The sequence below is a fragment of the Lagenorhynchus albirostris genome, chromosome X, assembly GCF_949774975.1.
Source record: "Lagenorhynchus albirostris chromosome X, mLagAlb1.1, whole genome shotgun sequence".
Classification (NCBI taxonomy): domain Eukaryota; kingdom Metazoa; phylum Chordata; class Mammalia; order Artiodactyla; family Delphinidae; genus Lagenorhynchus; species Lagenorhynchus albirostris.
The window spans coordinates 54,821,646-54,844,918 of record NC_083116.1 but is presented as its reverse complement, the minus strand read 5'-3'; positions in this window follow the sequence as shown (position 1 = coordinate 54,844,918).

Here is a 23,273-nt window from a genome sequence, read left to right as displayed (position 1 = left end):
TCTTTAGGGTCAAACTACTCCTTTATTTTGGAAAAAAAATGCATTTAAATTTGTCTGTTAGTTGCATGTAAGATAAGTCATAATTTTTCTTGAATAAGTCCTAAGAAGTAGTCCAAATACATTTGAATCATAATTAGATGTCCTGTTGCATTTTATATTGTAAATTAAAAGAACTGTTAGAAAAATATCTCACTTTAGATTTATGTAAGTCTTCCCTCTCCCAATAAGAATACCTTATTTAGATACTATATAGATTACCCTATGCCTAATATTTATGTTTTACTTTTGGAAGATATGTTCACCAAAATGTGAGATCAGAAAGCAACCTAGATCGAACAATGATGAGAATTATGTGCAAATCTTCTCTTTACCTGGAACTGGAGGAGTTCTAAACAGACACTGGATTGAGTTTGCTACAGTACAACTTGTATTTTGTTGCTAGCTACAAGTATTGTGTACTATTGCAACTTTTGTCAGGACTGTGGAGCCAGATATGGTTTACTAAGCCTGAAGCTGGAGTATCTTGGAAATATCTTGGACAGAAATGTATTTTTCTACTCTCAACCAGTCAATTTAAGAGGTTAATAAGAAAATAAGAAAGATCTTGGTATAGAAGAAAAAGGATCTTCTCTGTATATATGAAGAGGTAGAAGCATTTGCTTTCTTTCTTTCTTTTTTTTTTTTTTTTGCAGTACACGGGCCTCTCACTGTTGTGACCTCTCCCGTTGCGGAGCACAGCTCTGGACGCACAGGCTCTGTGGCATGTGGGATCTTCCCAGACCAGGGCATGAACCCGTGTCCCCTGCATCGACAGGCGGACTCTCAACCACTGCGCTACCAGGGGAACATGAAGCATTTGTTTCTTAAACAAGAAGATTCTAAGAGTATTTTCAGTTAGGGGACAGCGTTCTGATTTCTTCTTCCTATGCCAAAAAAGAAATCTGAGGTTGTGTTTGTAGACTTTAAAATAGTCATATATTTTGGTAGTTGTAGTTACATTCTTTTAATTTATTTATTGGAGGGGCACCATTTGGATCCCCAGAGTTGGCATAAAGATTATTAAAGTAAAAACATTTGAGATAAAGAAGATGAAGAATGAAATCTTGTCTTAATTTCCCTTATCTGACTAAAGCAGAGACTCAAAAATATAGTTGCCTTAACCCCCCACCAAAGGAGATTTCATGAAGTCAGCTGCCACAGGGACTGCTCATTCCCATTAGTATTAAAAATAATCCCGATAGAACCTTCCATACTGTCCCTCTGAAGCCTTGTCACCACCCCACCCCATTTTATTAAATTTAGTTTATAAGCCTTTATCTCTGGCTATTTTAATGAGTTACGCATCACAGAGTAGTCCCCATGTATGCATATGCATGTGTAGATAGACCTTGTCTTTTCTCCTGTAAAGCTATCTATTGTCAATTATCCACAGGTCCCCAACAATTCAGATTTACACTGGTAGTGAAAAACTTTTTTCTTCCAACAATTTTGGTGACAAGGAGGGTTGATTGGGACTCCCTGCTCCCACCAGAAGCTGAAACTGAGATTTTGGTACCTATGAACAAGCTGGCAAAGGGAAACTTCCTTACCAGTCAGGCTCCCAGATCTCTATTGAAGTCCAGTTGAGTGAGGTTGCCAAGATACCCTCACTGTATTTTTTCCCAAGATTTAAATTAGCAGGAGAAAACACTTGTAGGAACTAGTTTTTTGGGGTATTTTGAGTCTTGGTTTGTGTATTCTTGTTTTAGATCCTTTCCCTCCCAGAGATAGCTATTGTGCCTTGTCTTGTTTTCTTCCTGAGAGCTTGGCTTGGAGCCAGTGAAAGTATTATCTCTCTGATTTTCTACCTGCAGAGGACAGAGACTGTTGGGTCTGCACTCAGGGGTGGCCAAACATGAGGTTGGGGGTCTGAGAATTTGTAGTTGGCTAGGCAGAAATGTGGGTAGACTGGGCACAACATTTGCAGCTGACATCTTACCAACTGTTGCCAGATCTCAGGGAGTTTGTGTACGTCTAAATTAAGGGTCACAGCCCATAAAAATCCTTGTAATCTCTTTCCTCCTTGCGTTGCTAGTGCTGAAAAGTCCCATCTTCATCTCAGTATCACCTGCCTCATCTCATGGAGTGGTAGGCCCGTGATTTGAGGAATCTCACTTTTGTGTGAGACCAGAGGCACAAGTGTTCACAAATACCATTCTTACCACCTATGACAACAAGGATCTTTGCTTTCTTCTCTTTGACCATCTTTGGGAGTGACTTTGAATTATGGAGGCTGCATCTTCTGGGTTTCACCCTTTAGGGAGATACTTTTTTGCATCATGATTAAGTAATTAATTGATTTGAGTCACATTTAGAAGAGGTATAACTTTAGAGATCCTAAGTCATCAGTGGCAAGATGATATATCTTTTGATTTAGAAAAGTATTTATATCTAAAATGATTTTTAGAGAGCTCTCACCCTGAACAAATGTCCTATTGGTACCTATGGAAGAATCAAACTGAAAGAAGGACACCAAAACTTTCATGGCTAGCCTGAAAGACTCCTTTAACAAAATTAAAGAGGAGAAGTCAGATTTAGAACAAAAGTTAAAATTCAAACACACCATAAACCCTCCCACCCATGATTATATAGTAGTCATGCAACAAAGCTCCCTGGAGAACATTCTCCTCACCAAGATGCAAATGGCCAGACCCTCTCCCAGGCCCTTCTGCAAATGATTATAAAATGGCCCAGTTTAAGGCCATATTCAAGGCCTGATAGGAGCTATTGTAGAAGGCTTTCCTCTGAAGGTTAATTGGGCTAAAGTGTACTCAGAAGGAACAAATACATTCTAAAGCCTTTGTTGAACAATTTATACAAACATTTCGAAGTCACACTGCTTTAAATCCAGAATCCCCAGAAAATAGGAATCTTTTGATTTCCACCTTGGTTGGAAATCTCTATAACATAAAGAAAAAAAATTCAATAAAATGTAGTTGGATGAATGGGTTAGCCCCTTAATGTTACTAATGAGGCTACCACCCAATTCTTTAAAGAATTAAAAACAACTACCCTTGCCTTACAAATTAAATCTTTGCAAAATCAGAAATGTGGCGCTATGAATAACCCAAGGTTTACCCATCTTTCTTACCAATTCCAAAGCCTCCCTTTTTATCTCAAGATAATTGCAGATAGTGTGAAAAGTCAGGACATTGGAAAAAGGACTGTCATACACTTAAAAAAAAAATAGTGATTGCCCTAGGCCTCAGGCTCTTCGTTCAGGCTCCTATGCCCTCTTCTCAATAACAAAACCTGCAGACTCTCAACAGAAATAATGTTTTTGTTTAAATGTCCCCTAAAATGCCCGTTTAAAAATGCCCATTTGACAAAGTTCAATGCTGCCAGGAGAACTTGCTGCTTGTCCCAGCCCAATCCTAATATAAATATACACTCCTCAACTCCCTCTTACAGCAGTTACTTCAAAAAGCCTGCACCCTTTCCCTTCCCCCTTTGAGTTACAACTCTTCTACCACCCAAGCTATCTTCTCAAGGATTACTGTATTCATACTTGACTCATGGCTAAAATCATAAAATGAAAAACATTAGATCTGTGTTTGCATGCCTTGTATGTTTATATGTGTGTGTGTGTGTGTGTGTATGTAAATGATATTTTTTTTTACCTATGGATGATTTTGATGGTTAATTTATAAAATCCCTTAAAAGTACACTATTCTAAGTTGGTTTAAAAATGAACATATAACTTTTCCTAAAGCTCTCAGAAATACAGGAACCGACCCAAATGCTTTTCAAGTTCATGTGCTTTGGATAAACCTTTGGTACATAAAATTAGTTGAATATTGTTAGTTTAATAAAAACAAGTATGTCTTCAAAGTTTCACCATTAAATATAATACAGACATACATTTTTATTCTACTAGGGCATACTAGTCAAATAAGCTAAAATTATATCTACTAAATGTTTAATATTATAAAACTTATGGATATGATTTTAATCAAATTGAGTCATTATTATGACAAACTTTAATTTAATTACATATTTATATATGGCAGCTGAGAAGTAGTATCTAAAATTTTTTGTGGAAAGATTTAAGGTAAATCCTAAATTTGTATGAAATTAAGTTAAATGACAGGTTTTCATTGAATATCTAGCTCATTTATAAATAAGATAAAATATTGAAACATTAGTTACTAAAAGTAAGTTTAAGTTTATATACTTTGGGCTTCTAGTTTTTAGAGACTAAAAATATTTCTGTCTCCTAATAAACATATTCTTTTTGCTACATAGACAAACTGTGCTATGAGGAAGCATATACCTCTAGAAATTGTGAAATGATATATTTGTAAATTTATTCATCTACTACAGAATGCTGGTTTATGACAGAGCTCACAATTCTCTACATCCTAGTTTCCTCTGGAAAATTAAGATTACTAATGTTACTGAACTCAGGTTTGCCTGCTTGCCACTCAAAAGCCAACAATCAAGAGGCAATTGTAAGTGGAAAGGAAAGATGCTATAATCCGAAAAGCTAGCAATATAGGGAGAGGGTGGACTTATGTCCCAAGACAAACTCTGAAGATTCTGCTCAGTCATGACAATTTTTAAAGGGAAAAAGAGGGAGGGAAGAATCTCAGTGAATCATCAAGGCAGGAGGTTGGGTTCTGCATTATTCTCCATTGCTTGCAGACTGGCTGACTCTCTCTTCAGATGTTATCTTGCCCACATGATCTGCCTACAGGACTGCTAAGGGCACAGTTGGGGATAGAGAGTTAGTCATTCTTTAACCAATAATTCTTCATTATCACTCTTTTTATCTGGGAAGAGAGCCAAAATGTTAGGTAAGGCATGGTGTGCATTCAGGAGAGCATAACTCAGGAGTTAGGTTAAATTGCCTAGTGATCTCATTCCTATAATTAGGTTCTTTCAAGGTTAGAGGAGGACAGAAATTGGAAAACAGGAAAGGGACAAAAGAGATGCTTTCCTTAAGGATTTAAAAGTGTAAACAATATATGTAAATAAAGCTACTAGAAATAATAAGAGTGAAGGAACCTCCATACTGTTTCCACAGTGGTTGCACCAACTTACATTCCCACCAATGTAATGTGTAAGACGGTTTCCTTGTCTTCACAGTGTATCCAGAATTTGTCATGTGTAAACTTTTAATGATGGCCATTCTGACCAGTGTGAAGTGGTACCTCATTATAGTAAAGGAGGCCAGACTGAGGTGGCTTTCATGCCTTGGTAGCTTATGTAAGCACACCAAAACCTAAGCCAGACTCAGCGCACTTGAACCTGAAGAAATGAAACTTAAGAATAGCCAGTCACAACACCAACTATTCTTTCTCAAATAGGCAACTGTTTAAGCTATAGCCAATCAAATAATATCCTTGCTTTATTCCTGCATCTTTTTTATAAATACTTATCCCCAGCTACTCTCAGTAGAGCACTCCTAACCACTTTTGGTTTGATACTGCCCAATTCAAATCAATGTTTGTTCAAATAGCTTCTTGAAAAATGTAATGTGCCTCAGTTTACCTTTTAACACCTGTAACACAAAAAAAAGATATTAGGTAAAAACTAAGAAAACCTAAATAAACTACAGTTCATAATAATTAATCAAAATTGGCTCCTTGGGCTTCCCTGGTGACGCAGTGGTTGAGAGTCTGTCTGCTGATGCAGGGGACACGGGTTCATGCCCCAGTACGGGAAGATCCCACATGCTGCAGAGTGACTGGGCCCGTGAGCCATGGCCGCTGAGCCTGCGCATCCGGAGCCTGTGCTCCGCAACGGGAGAGGCCACAACAGTAAGAAGCCTGCATACCGCAAAAAAAAAAAAAAAAAAAAAATTGACTCCTTAATTTTATCAAATGTTTCATACTAAAATAAGATGCTTAACAATAGTGTAAATTGGTATAAATATTCATATGGCAATTCTATTCACTATCTGCTCAATTTTTCTGTAAACCTAAAATTTCTGAAGACTAAAGTATAATTTCAAAGAAAAAAAAACAAAACAGAGATTGACAGAGTAAATTAAACCCAAAAAGTACTCAACATGTTTATTATAGTTCTGGAGGTCAGAAGTCTAAATTGGGTTTCACAGGGTTAAAATCAAGATGTCAGTGCAGCCACAATCTGTCCAGAGGTTCTAGGAGAGAATTCTTTCCTTGCTTTTTCCACCACTTAGATCTGCATTTATCATTTCATGGTTTGTGGCTCCTTCCTCCATTTTTAAAACCAGTTAACAGAACATCTTGAAATCTCTCTCTGCTTCTGTCTTCACATTACATTCTCCCTTATGAGGGCTCTTGTGATTTCTTTGGGCCCACCAAGATAGTTCATAATGGTCTACCTATAACAAGATCTTAAATTCTGTTACCATAAAAAGTAACATTTACAGGTTATGGAGATTTGGACATGGACATCCACTGAGGGTCATTATTCAGCCTACCACAAGTATCTCTATGAAGAATTTCACTGTCTTAAAATATTCCCTGCGGTTTACCTATTTACCTGTGGTCTACCTTCCTCCTAACAAATACCTGGAAACAACCGATCTGTTTCCTGTCTCTATAGTTTTACATTTTCTAAATTATGATATAATTGAATAATATAGCATTTTTAGATTTGAATTTTTCATTTAGCAATATGCATTTAGAATTTATTCATGCCTTTATGTGGCTTGATAGTTTAATTTTATTATTGATTGGTATTCCATGGTATAGGTGTACCGCAGTTTATCCATCACCTATTTAAGGACATTTGGAATGTTTCTAGGGTTTTTAGTTTTGCTTTATTTTTTCACATTTTTGTGCAATTATAAATAAAGTTGCTGTCAAGAAATATGATCTAATAATACTTATCTTTGCATTCATTTAGATAAGGTGTTTCCTCCCTCAATTCCACTGGCTTTTATTCAAGATTTTTCTTTGTTTTTTATTTTCTGGAGTTTGAATAAAATATGCTTGGGTGCAAATATTTTGGTATATATTCTTCTTGAGATTCATCTCTGATATTCTATTTTTTTTACATGTTCATTGGAGTATAATTGCTTTACAATGGTGTGTTAGTTTCCGCTTTATAACAAAGTGAATAAGTTCTACATATACATATGTTCCCATATCTCTTCCCTCTTGCATCTCCCTCCCTCCCACCATCCCTATCCAACCCCTCTAGGTGGTCACAAAGCACTGAGCTAATCTCTCTGTGCTATGCAGCTTCTTCCCACTAGCTATCTATTTTATGTTATGTACTGTATATACGTCCATGCCACTCTCTCACTTTGTCACAGCTTACCCTTCCCCCTCCCCATACCCTCAAGTCCATTCTCTAGTAGGTCTATGTCTTTATTCCTGTCTTAACCCTAGGTTACTCATGACATTATTTTTTCTTAAATTCCATATATATGTGTTAGCATACGGTATTTGTCTTTCTCTTTCTGACTTACTTCATTCTGTATGACAGACTCTAGGTACATCCACCTCATTACAAATAGCTCAATTTCGTTTCATTTTATGTCTGAGTAATATTCCATTGTATATATGTGCCACATCTTCTTTATCCATTCATCCGATGATGGACATTTAGGTTGTTTACATCTCCTGGCTATTGTAAATAGAGCTGCAATCAATATTTTGGTACATGACTATTTTTGAATTAGAGTATTCTCAGGGTATATGTCCAACAGTGGGATTGCTGGGTCATATGGTAGTTCTATTTGTAGTTTTTAAGGAACCTCCATACTATTCTCCATAGTGGCTGTAACAATTCACATTCTCACCAGCAGTGCAAGAGTGTTCCCTTTTCTCCACACCCTCTCCAGCATTTATTGTTTCTAGATTTTTTGAGGATGGCCATTCTGACCGGTGTGAGAGGATATCTCATTGTAGTTTTGATTTGCTTTTCTCTAATGATTAAAGATGTTGAGTATTCTTTCATGTGTTTGTTGGCAGTCTGTATATCTTCTTTGGAGAAATGTCTATTTAGGTCTTCTGCCCATTTTTGGATTGGGTTTTTTGTCCTTTGTTATTGAGCTGCATGATCTGCTTGTAAATTTTGGAGATTAATCCTTTGTCAGTTGCTTCATTTGCAAATATTTTCTCCCATTATGAGGGTTGTCTTTTGGTCTTGTTTATGGTTTCCTTTGCTGTGCAAAAGCTTTGAAGTTTCATTAGGTCCCATTTGTTTATTTTTGCTTTTATTTCCATTTCTCTAGGAGGTGGGTCAGAAAGGATCTTGCTGTGATTTATGTCATAGAGTGTCCTGCCTATGTTTTCCTCTAAGAGTTTGATAGTTTCTGGCCTTACATTTAGGTCTTTAATCCATTTTGAGCTTATTTTTGTGTATGGTGTTAGGGAGTGATCTAATCACATACTTTTACATGTACCTGTCCAGTTTGCCCAGCACCACTTATTGAAGAGGCTGTCCTTTCTCCACTGTACATTCCTGCCACCTTTATCAAAAATAAGGTGACCATATGTGCGTGGCTTTATCTCTGGGCTTTCTATCCTGTTCCATTGATTTATCTTTCTGTATTTGTGCCAGAACCATACTGTCTTGATTACTGTAGCTTTGTAGTATAATCCGAAGACAGGGAACCTGATTCCTCCTGCTCCATTTTTCATTCTCAAAATTGCTTTGGCTATTCGGGGTCTTTTGTGTTTCCGTACAAATTGTGAAATTTTTTGTTCTAGTTTTGTGAAAAATGCCAGTGGTAGTTTGATAGTGATTGAATTGAATCGGCAGATTGGTTTGGGTAGTAGAGTCATTTTCACAATGTGGGTTATTCCAATCCAAGAACATGGTATATCTCTCCATCTATTTGTATCATCTTTAATTTCGTTCATCAGTGTCTCATAATTTTCTGCCTACAGGTCTTTTGTTTCCTTAGGTAAGTTTATTCCTAGATATTTTATTCTTTATTTTGCAATGGTAAATGGGGGTGTTTTCTTGATTTCACTTCCAGATTTTTTATTATTAGTGTATAGGAATGCAAGAGATTTCTGTGCATTAATTTTGTACCCTGCAACTTTACCAAATTCATTGATTAGGTCTAGTAGTTTTCTGGTAGCATCTTTAGGATTCTCTATGTATAGTATCATGTCATCTGCCAACAGTGACAGCTTTAATTCTTCTTTTCCAATTTGGATTCCTTTTATTTCCTTTTCTTCTCTGGTTGCTGTGGCTAAACTTCCAAAACTATGTTGAATAAGAGTGGTAAGAGTGGGGAACCTTGTCTTGTTCCTGATCTTAGTGGAAATGCTTTCAGTTTTTCACCATTGAGAATGATATTGGCGGTGGGTTTGTCATATATGGACTTTATTATGTTGAGAAAAGTTCCCTCTACGCCTACTTTCTGAAGTCTTTTTATCATAAATTGGTGTTGAATTTTGTCAAAAGCTTTCTCTGCATCTATTGAGATGATCATATCATTTTTCTCCAATTTTTTAATATGGTTTATCACATTGATTGATTTGCCATATATTGAAGAATCCTTGCATTCCTGGAATAAACCCCACTTGATCATGGTGTATGATCCTTTTAATGTGCTGTTGGATTCTGTTTGCTAGTATTTTGTTGAGGATTTTTGCATCTATGTTCATCAGTGATATTGGCCTGTAGTTTTCTTTCTTTGTGACATCCTTGTCTGGTTTTGGTATCAAGGTGATGGTGACCTCGTAGAAGGAGTTAGGCAGTGGTCCTCCCTCTGCTATATTTTGGAAGAGTTTGAGAAGGATAGGTGTTAGCTCTTCTCTAAGTGTTTGATAGAATTCGCCTGTGAAGCCATCTGGTCCTGGGCTTTGGTTTGTTGGAAGATTTTTAATCACAGTTGCAATTTCAGTGCTTGTGATTGGTCTGTTCATATTTTCTGTTTCTTCCAGATTTAGTCTTGGCAGGTTGTGCATTTCTAAGAATTTGTCCATTTCTTCCACGTTGTCCATTTTAGTGGCATAGAGTTGCTTGTAGTAATCTCTCATGATCTTTTGTATTTCTGCAGTGTCAGTTGTTATTTCTCCTTTTTCATTTCTAATTCTATTGATTTGAGTTTTCACCTTTTTTTTCTTGATGAGTCTGGCTAATGGTTTATCAATTTTGTTTACCTTCTCAAAGAACCATCTTTTAGTTTTATTCATCTTTATTATCATTTCCTTCATTTCTTTTTCATTTATTTCTGATCTGATTTTTATGATTTCTTTCCTTCTGCTAATTTTGGGTTTTTTTTTTTTGTTCTTCTTTCTCTAATTGCTTTATGTGCAAGGTTAGGCTGTTTATTCAAGATGTTTCCAGTTTCTTAAGGTTGGCTTGTATTGCTATAAACTTCCCTCTTAGAACTGCTTTTTCTGCATCCCATAGGTTTTGTGTTGTCATGTCTCCATTGTTTTCTTTTTCTAGGTATTTTTTTTATTTCCTCTTTGATTTCTTCAGTGATCACCTCGTTATTAAGTAGTGCATTGTTTCGCCTCCATATGTTTGTATTTTTTACAGATCTTTTCCTGTAATTGATATCTAGTCTCATGGCATTGTGGTCGGAAAAGATACTTGATACAATTTCAATTTTCTTAAATTTACCAAGGCTTGATTTGTGAACCAAGATATGATCTATCCTGGAGAATGTTCCATGGGCACTTGAGAAAAATGTGTATTCTGTTGTTTTTGGATGGAGTGTCCTATAAATATCAATTAAGTCCATCTTGTTTAATGTATCATTTAAAGCTTGTGTTTCCTTATTTATTTTCATTTTGGATGATCTGTACATTGGTGAAAGTGGAGTGTTAAAGTTCCCCAGTATGAATATGTTACTGTCGATTTCCCCTTTTATGGCTGTTAGTATTTGCCTTATGTACTGAGGTGCTCCTCTGTTGGGTGCATAAATATTTACAATTGTTATATCTTCTTCTTGGATCGATCCCTTGATCATTATGTAGTGTCCTTCTTTGTCTCTTGTAATAGTCTTTCTTTTAAAGTCTATATTATGTGATATGAGAATTGCTACCCCAGATTTCTTTTGATTTCCTTTGGCATGGAATAGGTTTTCTCATCCCCTCACTTTCAGTCTGTATGTCTCTTGTTCTGAAGTGGGTCTCTTGTAGACAGCATATATATGGGTCCTCTTTCTGTACCCATTCAGCCAGTCTGTGTCTTTGGTGGGATCATTTAATCCATTTACATTTAAGGTAATTTTCCATAGGTATGTTCCTATTCCCATTTTCTTAATTGTTTTGAGTTTGTTATTATAGGTCTTTTCCTTCTCTTGTGTTTCTTGCCTAGGGAAGATCCTTTAGCATTTGTTGTAAAGCTGGTTTGGTGGTGCTGAACTCTCTCAGCTTTTGCTTGTCTGTAAAGCTTTTTATTTATCCATAAAATCTGAAAGAGATCCTTGCTGGGTAGTATAATCTTGGTTTTAGGTTTTTCTCCTTCATCACTTTTAATTGTCCTGCCAGTCTCTTCTGGCTTGCAGAGTTTCTGATGAAAGATCACCTGTTAACCTATTGTGGATTACCTTGTGTGTTATTTGTTGTTTTTCCCTTGCTGCTTTTAATATGTTTCCTTTGTATTTAATTTTTGACACTTTGATTAATATGTGTCTTGGTGTGTTTCTCCTTGGATTTATCCTGTATGGGACTCTCTGTGCTTCGTGGACTTGATTACCTGTTTCCTTTCCCATATTAGGGAAGTTTTCAACTATAATCTCTTCAAATATTGTCTCAGTCCATTTTGTTTTCTCTTCTTCTTCTGGACCTCCTATAATTCGAATGTTGGTGTGTTTAATGCTGTCCCAGAGGTCTCTGAGACTGTAATCAGTTCTTTTCATTCTTTTTTTCTTTATTCTGCTCTGCAGTAGTTATTTGTAGTTATTTCCACTATTTTATCATCCAGGTAACTTATCCGTTCTCCTGCCTCAGTTATTTTGCTATTGATCCCTTCTTGAGTATTTTTAATTTCATTTTTTGTGTTGTTCATCATTGCTTGTTTCATCTTTAGTTCTTCTAGGTCCTTGTTAAATGTTTCTTGCATTTTGTCCGTTCTATTTCCAAGATTTTGAATCATCTTTACTACCATTATTCCGAATTCTTTTTCAGGTAGACTGCCTATTTCCACTTCATTTGTTAGGTGTGGTGGGTTTTTATCTTGCTCCTTCATCTGCTGTGTGTTTTTCTGTCTTCTCATTTTGCTTATCTTACTGTGTTTGGGGTCTCCTTTTTGCAGGCTCCGGGTTTGTTGTTCATATTGTTTTTGGTGTCTGTCCCCAGTGGCTAAAGTTGGTTTTGTGTGTTGTGTAGGCTTCCTGATGGAGGAGACTAGTGCCTGTGTTCTGGTGTATGAGCCTGGATCTTGTCTTTCTGGTGGTCAGGTCCACGTCTGGTGGTGTGTTTTGGGGTGTCTGTGGACTTATTATGATTTTAGGCAGCCTCTCTGCTAATGGATGGGGTTGTGTTCCTGTCTTGCTAGTTGTTTGGCATAAGGTGTCCAGCACTGTAGCCTACTGGCCCTTGAGTGAAGCTGGGTGTTGGTGTTGAGATGTAGATCTCTGGGAGATTTTTGTCATTTGATATTATGTGGAGCTGGGAGGTCTCTTGTGGACCAGTGTCCTGAAGTTGACTCTCCCACCTCATAGGCACAGCACTGACTCCTGGCAGCAGCACCAAGAACCTTTCATCCACACGGCTCAGAATAAAAGGGAGATAATGTAGAAAGAAAGAAAGAAAGGGGATAAGAGAAAATAATATACCATCAGGTAAAATAAAATAAAGTTATTAAAATAAAAAATTATTAAGAAAAAAATTTAAATAAACGGACGGATAGAACCATAGGACAAATGGTGAAAGCAAAGCTATACAGATATAATCTCACACAGAAGCATACACATACACACTCACAAAAATTGGAAAAGGGGAAAAAATAATAAATCTTGCTCTCAAAGTCCACCTCCTCAATTTGGGATGATTAATTGTATATGCAGGTATTCCACAGATGCAGGTTACATCAAGTTGATTGTGGAGGTTTTATCCACTGCTCCTGAGGCTGCTGGATGGGATTTTCCTTTCTCCTCTTTGTTTGCACAGCTCCCAAGGTTCAGCTTTGGATTTGGATCCTCCTCTGCGTGTATGTCGCTGGCGGGCTTCTGTTCTTCGCTCAGACACGACGGGGTTTAAGGAGCCGCTGATTCGGGGGCTCTGGCTCACTCAGGCCTGGGGGAGGGAGGGGTATGGAGTGCGAGGCGAGCCTGCGGTGGCAGAGGCTGGCATGACGTTGCACCAACCTGAGGTTCGTCGTGCGTTCTCCAGGGGATATTGTCCATGGATCCCAGGACCCTGGCAGTGGCGGGCTGCACAGGCTCCCCGGAAGGGAAGTGTGGAGAGTGACCTATGCTGGCCCACAGCCTTCTTGGTGGCAGCAACAGCAGCCTTAGCGTCTCATGCCCGTCTCTGCAGTCCGCGCTGTTAGGCACGGCTCGCGCCCGTCTCTGGAGCTCCTTTAAGCAGCGCTCTTAATCCCCTCTCCTCACGCACCAGGAAACAAAGAGGGAAGAAAAAGTCTCTTGCCTCTTCGGCAGGTGCAGACTTTTTCCCGGACTTCCTCCCGGCTAGCCATGGTGCACTAACCCCTTCAGGCTGTGTTCACTCAGCCATTCCTCTCCCTGCGCTCCCACTGAATCCCGAGCCTCAGTTCCCAGGCCCACCCGCCCAGGCGGGTGAGCAGACAATTTTCTCGGGCTGCTGAGTGCTGGTCAGCACTGATCCTCTGTGCAGGAATCTCTCCGCTTTGCCCTCCACACCCCTGTTGCTGCACTCTGCTCCGCAGCTCACCCCCTCCACCTCTGGCAGTCTGCGCCCGCGAAGGGGCTTCCTAGTGTGTGGAAACCTTTCCTCCTTCACGGCTCCCTCCCACTGGTGCTGGTCCCGTCCCTATTCTTTTTCCTCTGTTTATTCTTTTTTCTTTTGCCCTATCCAGGTACATGGGAAATTTCTTGCCTTTTGGGAGGTCTGACGTCTTCTGCCAGCGTTCAGTAGGTGTTCTCTAGGAGCTGTTCCACGTGTAAATGTATTTCTGATGTATCTGTGAGGAGGAAGGTGATCTCCACGTCTTACTCTTCCACCATCTTCCCCCTCTAAAGTCTGATATTCTTGAATCTGGTTTGATGTTTGTCATTAATTTTGGAAAATTCCCAGTCATTATTACTTCAACTATGTCTTCTGTTCCATTCTTTGTATGTTCTCCTTCTGGCATTCCAAATATGCATATGCTAAGTCTTTTCAAATTAACCTAAAATTCTTGGATATTATTTCGATTTTACCATTTTGTTTTGTTTTTAGTTTTTATGTTGGTAAATTCTTATTGACTTATTTTGGTAAATTCTTATTGAACTATTTTCAATCTCACTCATTATTTACCCAGCCACGTTCATTCTATTCACGAATATGTTGAAGACATTCTTCATTTCCATTTCTGTGTTTTTGTTTTTTAGAAATTTCTTCGGCTCTCTTTTTTTTTTTTTTACTTTTTGGCCACACCTCTCGACATGTGTTAGTTCCCCCACCAGGGATCAAACGTGTGCCCCCTGCAGAGGAAGTGTGGAATCTTAACTATGGACTGCCAGGGAAGTCCCCCTTTCAGTGCTTTATTATTGTTTTCAAACATCTGCTGACTTTACCCATCTTTACTTGTATGTTGTATCTTGTATGTTGCATACTTTTTTTCATTGTAGCTCTTAACATATTAAACATAGTTATTTAAGTTACCTGTCTGATAATTGTAATATGTATGTCATTGCTGTGTCTGGCTCTGATTCCTGCTTTGTCTTTTCAAACTGTGTTTTTTCTTGCCTTCTGTTGTGATTTGTAATTTTTTGCTGAAAACTGACTGTAATATATCAATCAATAGGGACTAAGATAAATTGGTGTCTGATGAGAGGATTTAAGTTAAACTGGACAGAAATTGGGCTTTATTTAATTTTTGCTATAGTTTAAGTGCCAGAAGCTTCAAATTCCTTTGATGTGCTCAATTTTGTCTCCCCTTTTGTCATTGCTTCCCTAAGAACACTTTAGAGTCTGTACCTTTTGCTTCTTTCAGCTATAATCCACTGTAATTAATCTGAAGCCCTTTTAGTGTGATGGTGAAATATGGAGGACAGTGATTATTCTTTAATCTTCCATTTAAATCTTAACCATTTGTGGGCTTGTGTCTCTAGACTGTAACCTTCATACATGTTTCCCTTTGTGTAGATCTCTCTTGCTTCTTCAGATGATAAAAGAATGCAAGAGGGGACTCAAGTGAGAGGAATTCCCTTCCCCCAAGGCTCTGGAAAATTGCTTTGGCATTCTTTCCCCCTGGAGAGTAGGCTTTGGTAATGGAGAAGACTGTGGGTGCATTTGACGATTATTATTCTTCTCTTCCACCATGCCAGAGCCAAGAGGGGATATTTCTTGGCTCTTCACTGTGAGAACCTGAAGAGCTCAGGTTTTTGGAGGTAAAAACCCATGAAATTGTGGGGTTTCCCCTTCGGCCAGTGGCACCCAGAAGTTTCTCCCTCTCACTCTAAGTCACACTAAGCCTCCAGCAATGTGTTAGAATTACCATTTATGTGTTCAGAGCGGTTTGTGGCTCCAACAGCTTCTTCTCTAGATAAGCAGATCTCAGCTGTGACTCTATGGGTCTGCCTATCTGTACAAATTTCAGGGTAGCAGTTTGCCCCGCAACCTCAGTTCTCTGATGGATCTGGGAAAAGCTATTTATTTCAGTTTGTTTAGCTTTTATCTTACTGTAAGGAGAGGCATGGCAACACATTAGAGTTGAAACCAGTAGTCTCTAATGATATTTTTACAGAATTATATACATTGAATTTGTTGTTCTTGAGGTTATTTGATGGTTTGTCTCTTAAAATCATTCTTCCATTTATCTAATTTAATCTAATTATTAGCTTCTAATATAATATGTACTATGTATATATTATATGTGTATGTATATACACAAAGCTATATATATGCATACCTATGTTTTACTTTTAGCACTTTTATTGCATTTTTAATTTTAAATCACATGTATTTGTATTTTAAACAATCTATTTAACTTTAATTTTACCTCTTTGTGTTCAAGTCTTTTATCAAGTATTTAAAAACATAATATCTGTAAGGCCAACTGGCCCGGGGCAGGGGAACGCAATCAGACTCACAGGTTGCATCAGCCCAGAACGTTCCACACACCCAGTTCTCGGAATTGACCTGGAGCTCCCACCCACCCAGTTCCAGGAACTGACCTGGGGACTTTCCACCCAGCCCAGCCTTCCCACCTTTCTAGGGGTGGGACTAACGGTCCCAAGACTGATGCAACCGGCACCAGACATTGCCACGATACCCGAAGAGACCACCAAATAAGGACTACCCTGCGCCTTCCTAGATTCACCACAGCCCTTTCCCTTCTTCCCCTATAAGTTCTGCCCAAACCCTTGCCCGGGCGCGACTTCTCTGGCCCCTTTCTCTCGGACCAGTGAACCTCGCCCAGGAGCGTTCCCAAAAAGAGCTTGTTTAAGCTCTCCTCCATCTTTGGTGCTGTTCCTTACAATATCTGACTCATTTCTGAACTCGACATTTCATCTTATTGAGTGTTTTTAAAATTTTAACTTTTTAAAATTAAAAATAAGAGTTTATATTTATATAATGCTTAATATGTTCCAAGCATTGTAATACATATTTTTTTCTGTCTCTCCCCCTATACTATCAGTAATAAAATCAGAATTTAAAAAAATTCTCAGCTCCTACAGTACTGCCTGGCATGTAGCATGTGCTCATTAAACATGTGCTGATTGAACAATTGTTTGGAGAATAAACATAAGGATGAGAACACAGAAAAAAGCTCCACATCAAAACTGATCAACTATTTTGCTCATGATATATAATTCAGGGCCTGGATCATTTATTTGTTTACTAAAGAGACTTGTGGCTCTGCCCATAGGAGTCCTCAGCTGTCCTCATGTAGACAAGATGACCTTATTTAGATTGGTATCCTTGTAAAACTCCTTAACTTCCATGACAGAAAATTAAAATCTTTCACTTGAGATGCTGGGAAATCATATAGCTCTGCATGTAACTGTCACAGAAAGGTAGCTGCACTACAGGTACTACAGACTCCTGACAGAGATAGAACCTAAACTTACTCTCCCTTTATACTTCTCAAAAGCTCAATTGAAAGAAACAGTATTTGGAGAGGATTGACTGAAGGTGTACAGTTCATCCATTTTTTTTCATAGTTTCATTTTGTTGTTGTTGTTTCTGTTGTTTGTTGTTTTCTTTTTTCTCAGAGTTAGCCAGATAATTCCCATTATAATTCTTTTTTTTTAAGGCTTTGACACTTTGCAACTAGTCTCTATTGTGGAATGTTACGAGAAATTGGCCTAACAAATTTATCATGGTACTTACTGGTAAAGTGTTTTTTTAACTAAATTTCAAAGTGTATTTTTTTCCAAAGAATATAGAGAATAATTAACTGTTTTTAGTTTCAGGAATAGTTGTGCTTTCCTTATGCACCAGACTTTTAAAATTTTTTTAAATCTTAGGTATATTTTAATTTACATTTTTTCACTTGTATTGCTAGAAATCTCATTGCTGAATAATACTTAACTTCTAGAATTGAACAATTCTTTCTGGCACTTGTTTTATCTGCTGACCTTACTCCTGAGTAATCTTTAGCTTTGTTTATCTTACTTTACCTTTTCATTCAGCTTCAAAATAATTTTATATTGCAAAATCAGGGTAGACTATAAATATAGGAATATTCTATCTTATTATTACATCTTAATCTTTGAAATAATTCATTTTTTCTTGATACAATGGTTTAATTTCTGGTATATCACTACATTGTTGGAAGGTCAAGCAAAATTTTGGGGAAGCATTGCTTAGTTTTTTCTAATAAAGTTGGCAAAAATTGCAGGTTTATTGATAAAACTGTACAGTTATAGATAGTATATACCACATAAAATCATGAATTGCCCCATTTTGTATGTGTTTATATAATATATGTGACAAAATAATTTTTATTGAACAGTAATTTATATACTATAATATTTATCCTTTATAAGTTTATAGTTGGATGAGTTTTGACAAATGTATACCCTTGTCTAACCATTACCACAAACAATTAAGATTCAGAACATATCTGTCACTTCAAACAATTCCTCATGCCTGTTTGCAATGAATCCTCATCTTATCTTCCATTCTCTGTCAACGACTGATCTGTTTTTGTCCCTCAAATTCTTCCTTTTTAGAACACCATTTAAAGATAATTATTTACTACTGTCAGAGAGAAAAAAAAGCTAAACATTAGTTAAAGGCAATAAATACAGATTTTTCTCAGAAAGTACTACAATAGGGAAGAAAGTTTATGTAAATTGAGCTCAACTTTGATTTGCTGTGGTGATTCCAGTTTTAAAGGGAGAATGAGGGAGAAGGGAGGGGGAGAAAGTGAGAACTTCTGCAATCAGGAAAATGAAAAATTACAAAATGAAGAAGAAAGTTAATCAATGTAAACGTGATTAGGCCATGTGTGTCTGCTAATTGACATTTATCAAAGTGAGGCTTCTACTCTCCCACAAAGACTGGGAGACTGAGGCTGTATCCTCCCTGATGATTACACTTCAAAGAAATGGCTTTCTAGTCCTCTGAAAAGATACTTCTGAGTTGTGGGAGAGTAGAAGAAGTAGAGGAAGGATTCAGAGTTTTCAGCCTTTTTTAGTAAATGCTATAAGAAAGGGAGGTGAGGGGCTTATTATCAGGTGCTGGCTAGAACAAATAGTAAATTCTTTTGGCAGCCTTGAGCCATGCTAGAGTCTATTAAAGTCTCTTATGGTTGGGGTGGATGAAAATTTTTGTGCTAATTGTCTGCAGTTTTTATAGGCCAAGGTTGAGGCCCACTTGATAGGAAGGTTCATAGGAGCCAGAGTTAAGTAAAGGAGAAAGTCTGTCACTGTGTATGCTTTGTACCTAGTTTAATTTCTTTAATCTGCTTTTGAGATTCATCCACGTGTTTTTATCATTAGTAGTTCATTTTTTTTATTACTGAGCAATATTTCACTGTATAATTACCAGTGTTTGATTATATATTCACCTGTGAATGGGCATTTGGGTTGTTTTCAGTTTCTGGGTATTACTAATAAAGATACCATGAGATTTCTTTACAAGACTTATTGTGGGCTTATGTTTTCTTTTCCCTTTGACTGGATATTCTGGGTTGTATGATAGAATCTTTAAGTTCACTTTAAAGAAACCACAGAGCTATTTTCCAAATTAGTTGTACCTTTTTATACTCTGACCAGTAGTGTATAAGTTACAGTTGTTTCACATCTTCATCAGCACTTAGCATTATCAAACTTTTTATATTTTAGCCATTCTGTTGGGTGTGTAGTATTATATTGTGTTTATTGGCCATCTGTATAACTTCTGTCATGAAAAACTTCTTCAAATCTTTTGCCCATTTTTTAAGTTGTATTATTGTCTTAATAAATTGTTTTTAATAAATTCTAGTTACAACTCCATTATCATAATGTAATTCACAAATATTTTTACCTAGTTTTCCATATATAGTTTTCCAAGATTTTGGTAGAATTTAAAGGTATATTTAAAAAAAAAAAGAAAACAGTAATTCCTGCTGACTGCTTCATGAAGTGGTAAGGTTAGTATAGACTGAATTGTTCACACTAACAATGTTAGATAAAACTGTGCTTTTTCCAATGTTATTTTTTTCATGTACAAAATGATTAGAAATTTTGACTATATTAGCCAGTTGCTGAACAGTTGAATTAAACTTTGGATTTGAAGTGATCTGTCAACTAATTTAAAATTATCCAACTAGATTATATTTATATAAACAGATTTTGAGAGATGAAAGAAACTTCAAAATACATTTAGCCCAATAATTTTCAAACTCTGTGGACTCCAAGATTTTATGTAATTGTTTAAGAATGCCCTAGAGGATTAGAGGGAAGCCAAATGAGATAGCTTTGAATCCTCCATTTTCTACTTCAAAGAAACAGCTTAACTTTTGTTTGTTCATGCATATGATGCTTGTATAAGATGTTATTAAAAATGGGCAGGTTTTGTTGCTAAAAGAGATTTTGAAAACCACCAGCATATTTTTTTATTATTATTATTATTATTAGATATAATTATTAGACCATATAGGTTACTCTTTTAAGGTGTACAATTTAATGGATATTGGTATATTCACAAAGTTGTAAAGCCATCATCACTATCTAATTACAGAATATTTTTGTCACCGCAAGAAGAAACTCTGTTTCCATTAATAGTTTGTCCATTCATTAGTTAATGGACATTTGGGTTGTTTCCACTTTTTGAATATTATAAATAATGCTGCTATAAACATTCATGTATAAGTTTTTGTGTGGGAATATGTTTTAACTCTCTTGGGTACATACATAGGAGTAGAATTGCTGGGCCATATCATAACTCTAGGATTAACATTTTAAGAAACTCCCAAACTGTTTTCCAAAGCAGGTACAAAATTTGACATTCCCATCATCAATGTACGAGCATTCCAATTTATCCACATCCTTGCCAACACTTGTTATTTTCTGTATTTTTAATTACAACAGTCCTTGTGGCTGTGAAGTGGTATTGCATTGTGTTTTTGATTTACATTTTTCTAAAGACTAATAATGTTGACCATTTGGGGGGATGAGGGTCTTACTGGCCACTTTAAATCTTATTTGGAGATATATTTATTTAAATACTTTGCTCATTTTTAACTGGGTTATTTGTCTTTTTATTGTTGAGTTATAAGAACTTGGTATATATTTTTTAAACTAGACCCTTATAAAATAAATATATATATATATATATAGTAAATATTTTCTCCTGTTCTGTGGGTTGTCCTTCTCCTATTCTGTGGGTTGTCCTTTCACTTTATTGATGGAGTCATTTGCAGTAAAAGAGGTTTTTATTTTGATAAAGTCTTATTTCTCTGTTTTTTTCTTTGACTGCTTGTGGTTTTGCCAATCTATTCTGACCCTCTAACTAACTTTTTGTAATAAGTAATTGATGTTTGAGTGATTTGACAAAGGTCATAATTCGAGTTAAAATTCTCATATAATATATGTGATATTAAATTACAGTAAATCCCCTACATATGAACGAGTTCCATTTGGAAAGCGCATTTGTACGTCCAATTTGTTCATGAGTCCAACAAAGTTAGCCTTGGTACGCAACTAACACAATCAGCTATATAGTACTGAACTGTAATAGGTTTATAATACTTAACACAAATTATACATAAAAAAACAAAAATAATTTTTTTTTTTTTTTGCGGTACACAGGCCTCTCACTATTGCGGCCTCTCCCATTGTGGAGTATAGGCTCCAGACATGCAGGCTCAGCAACCATGGCTCACGGGCCCAGCTGCTCCTCAGCATGTGGGATCCTCCCAGACCGGGGCACGAACCCATGTCCCCTGCATCGGCAGGCAGACTCTCAACCACTGCACCACCAGGGAAGCCAAAGAAAACATTTTTAATCTTACAGTACAGTCAGCTGGCATACAAGGGCATGTTTGCATCTTTGAAAGTTTGCAACTTGAGGGTTCGCACATAGGGGACTTACTGTAGGCCTACAAATTATTGAGCACACAATCAAAAATGTTCCAACGACAATATACTCGCACACTTTCTAACATGCAAATGCTTTTGAAAAGGTTGTCTGAACTGTGACAAGAGAGCCACGGACAGACAATAGTATGCCAAGGGACTGATAATCTAAACTTTATTATTTAAAAGCACATTGAACTAGTCATACACTAAAATCACTATGAAAAAAGATTTAGGAAGCTTAATAAAATGATACTAAAAATGTATACATTTAAATAGGTTTGGATACATATGCAAAGAAGAAATTATATAATATGGATGTATATATGCAAATATATAATATGCACACAAGTTTTATTTAAGTATACATATACACATGTATATATATGACATAGACATTAGAAACAAGTTTTTAATTTTATTGCATATTGAACTAAATTAAAAATATATATTGCATAAACTCTAGCTTGGGAGTCAAGATTTTTATATTCATAATCTTAAGCAGTTTATAGGTTTCTTGAATGCTATTATTTATTTCTTCCTTTCCACAGTTGCCCCACAGAGTGTTAGGTTCACAGTATATATTTAATAAAAATTTGTTTAATTTCATGAAAATTGTACTTAGGCAGGGATGGCCATTTCATTTTAATGCCAAACAAACATGAAAGAACTGTATTCCTCACAACCATGGTGAAAATAAATTAAAATTTTCTCATTGTCATGAGTGGTATGTCCTAGATTCTATTTCCTTCCAAAATCTAATTTCAAAAGAACAGGAAGGAAGATTTATTTTTCCATTTATTTATAAGGTGCTTTTCACAAAATGTCATATAAATCTCACAACCACTCTTTAAATGGACATTTTTATGCCTAGTTCATAGTTACATTGTTAAAAGAAGTTAATAACTTGACCAAATCATTGAGTTTTTAAGTGCCAGAGCTTAGATTATTACCCAGGTCTGTTTAACTTTAATGCCCATGCTCTTTCCAACACATCACTTTGTATTTTCCACAGGGACTTGTCTTTATTATATTAGAAAATGTCTATAACTTTCTAAAAAATGAGGGAGTTGCATCAGATGATTTCTGAGCTGACTTTTAGTTCTAACATTATTTAGTTTATATTTAAAACAAAGTATAATCAGTCTTTTCTAAAAGAAAAAAAAAACAAAACACTATGGTTCTCTTAAAAAAATGTTGCCACTGGAAATATAAACCACATAATAAAGGTTAAAGCCTCTACTACTCAAAATCACTATAATTCTCTGACTCAAAAATATGAAATAGATGTTTTCCTCAATATGCCATGATTAATCCTCTAATATTTTCTATACTTTTCATTCTCTAATTTATAAAACTTTAGAATAATGTCTGTGAAACATGCAGGAGACAAGAGAAAGCTAAAAATTTGCTAATAGGTGAATTAATACACTAAAATATTTGCATAATTTGGTAGGGACAAAATTTAAATATTTTATATTTTATAATGTATAAATTTTAAGATAATAAAAAGGTCATTGAATACAATATTCCTGCACATTACATTGAATGTTAAGCCAATTATGTCAAAGATCATTTTGATTCGTTTTAGCCTGCAGTGATAAACTAGAACTCAGAATACTGACATGAATTATAAAACAAAAATAAACCAACATAAAAGAGACATATACTCATTCCAATGATAAGA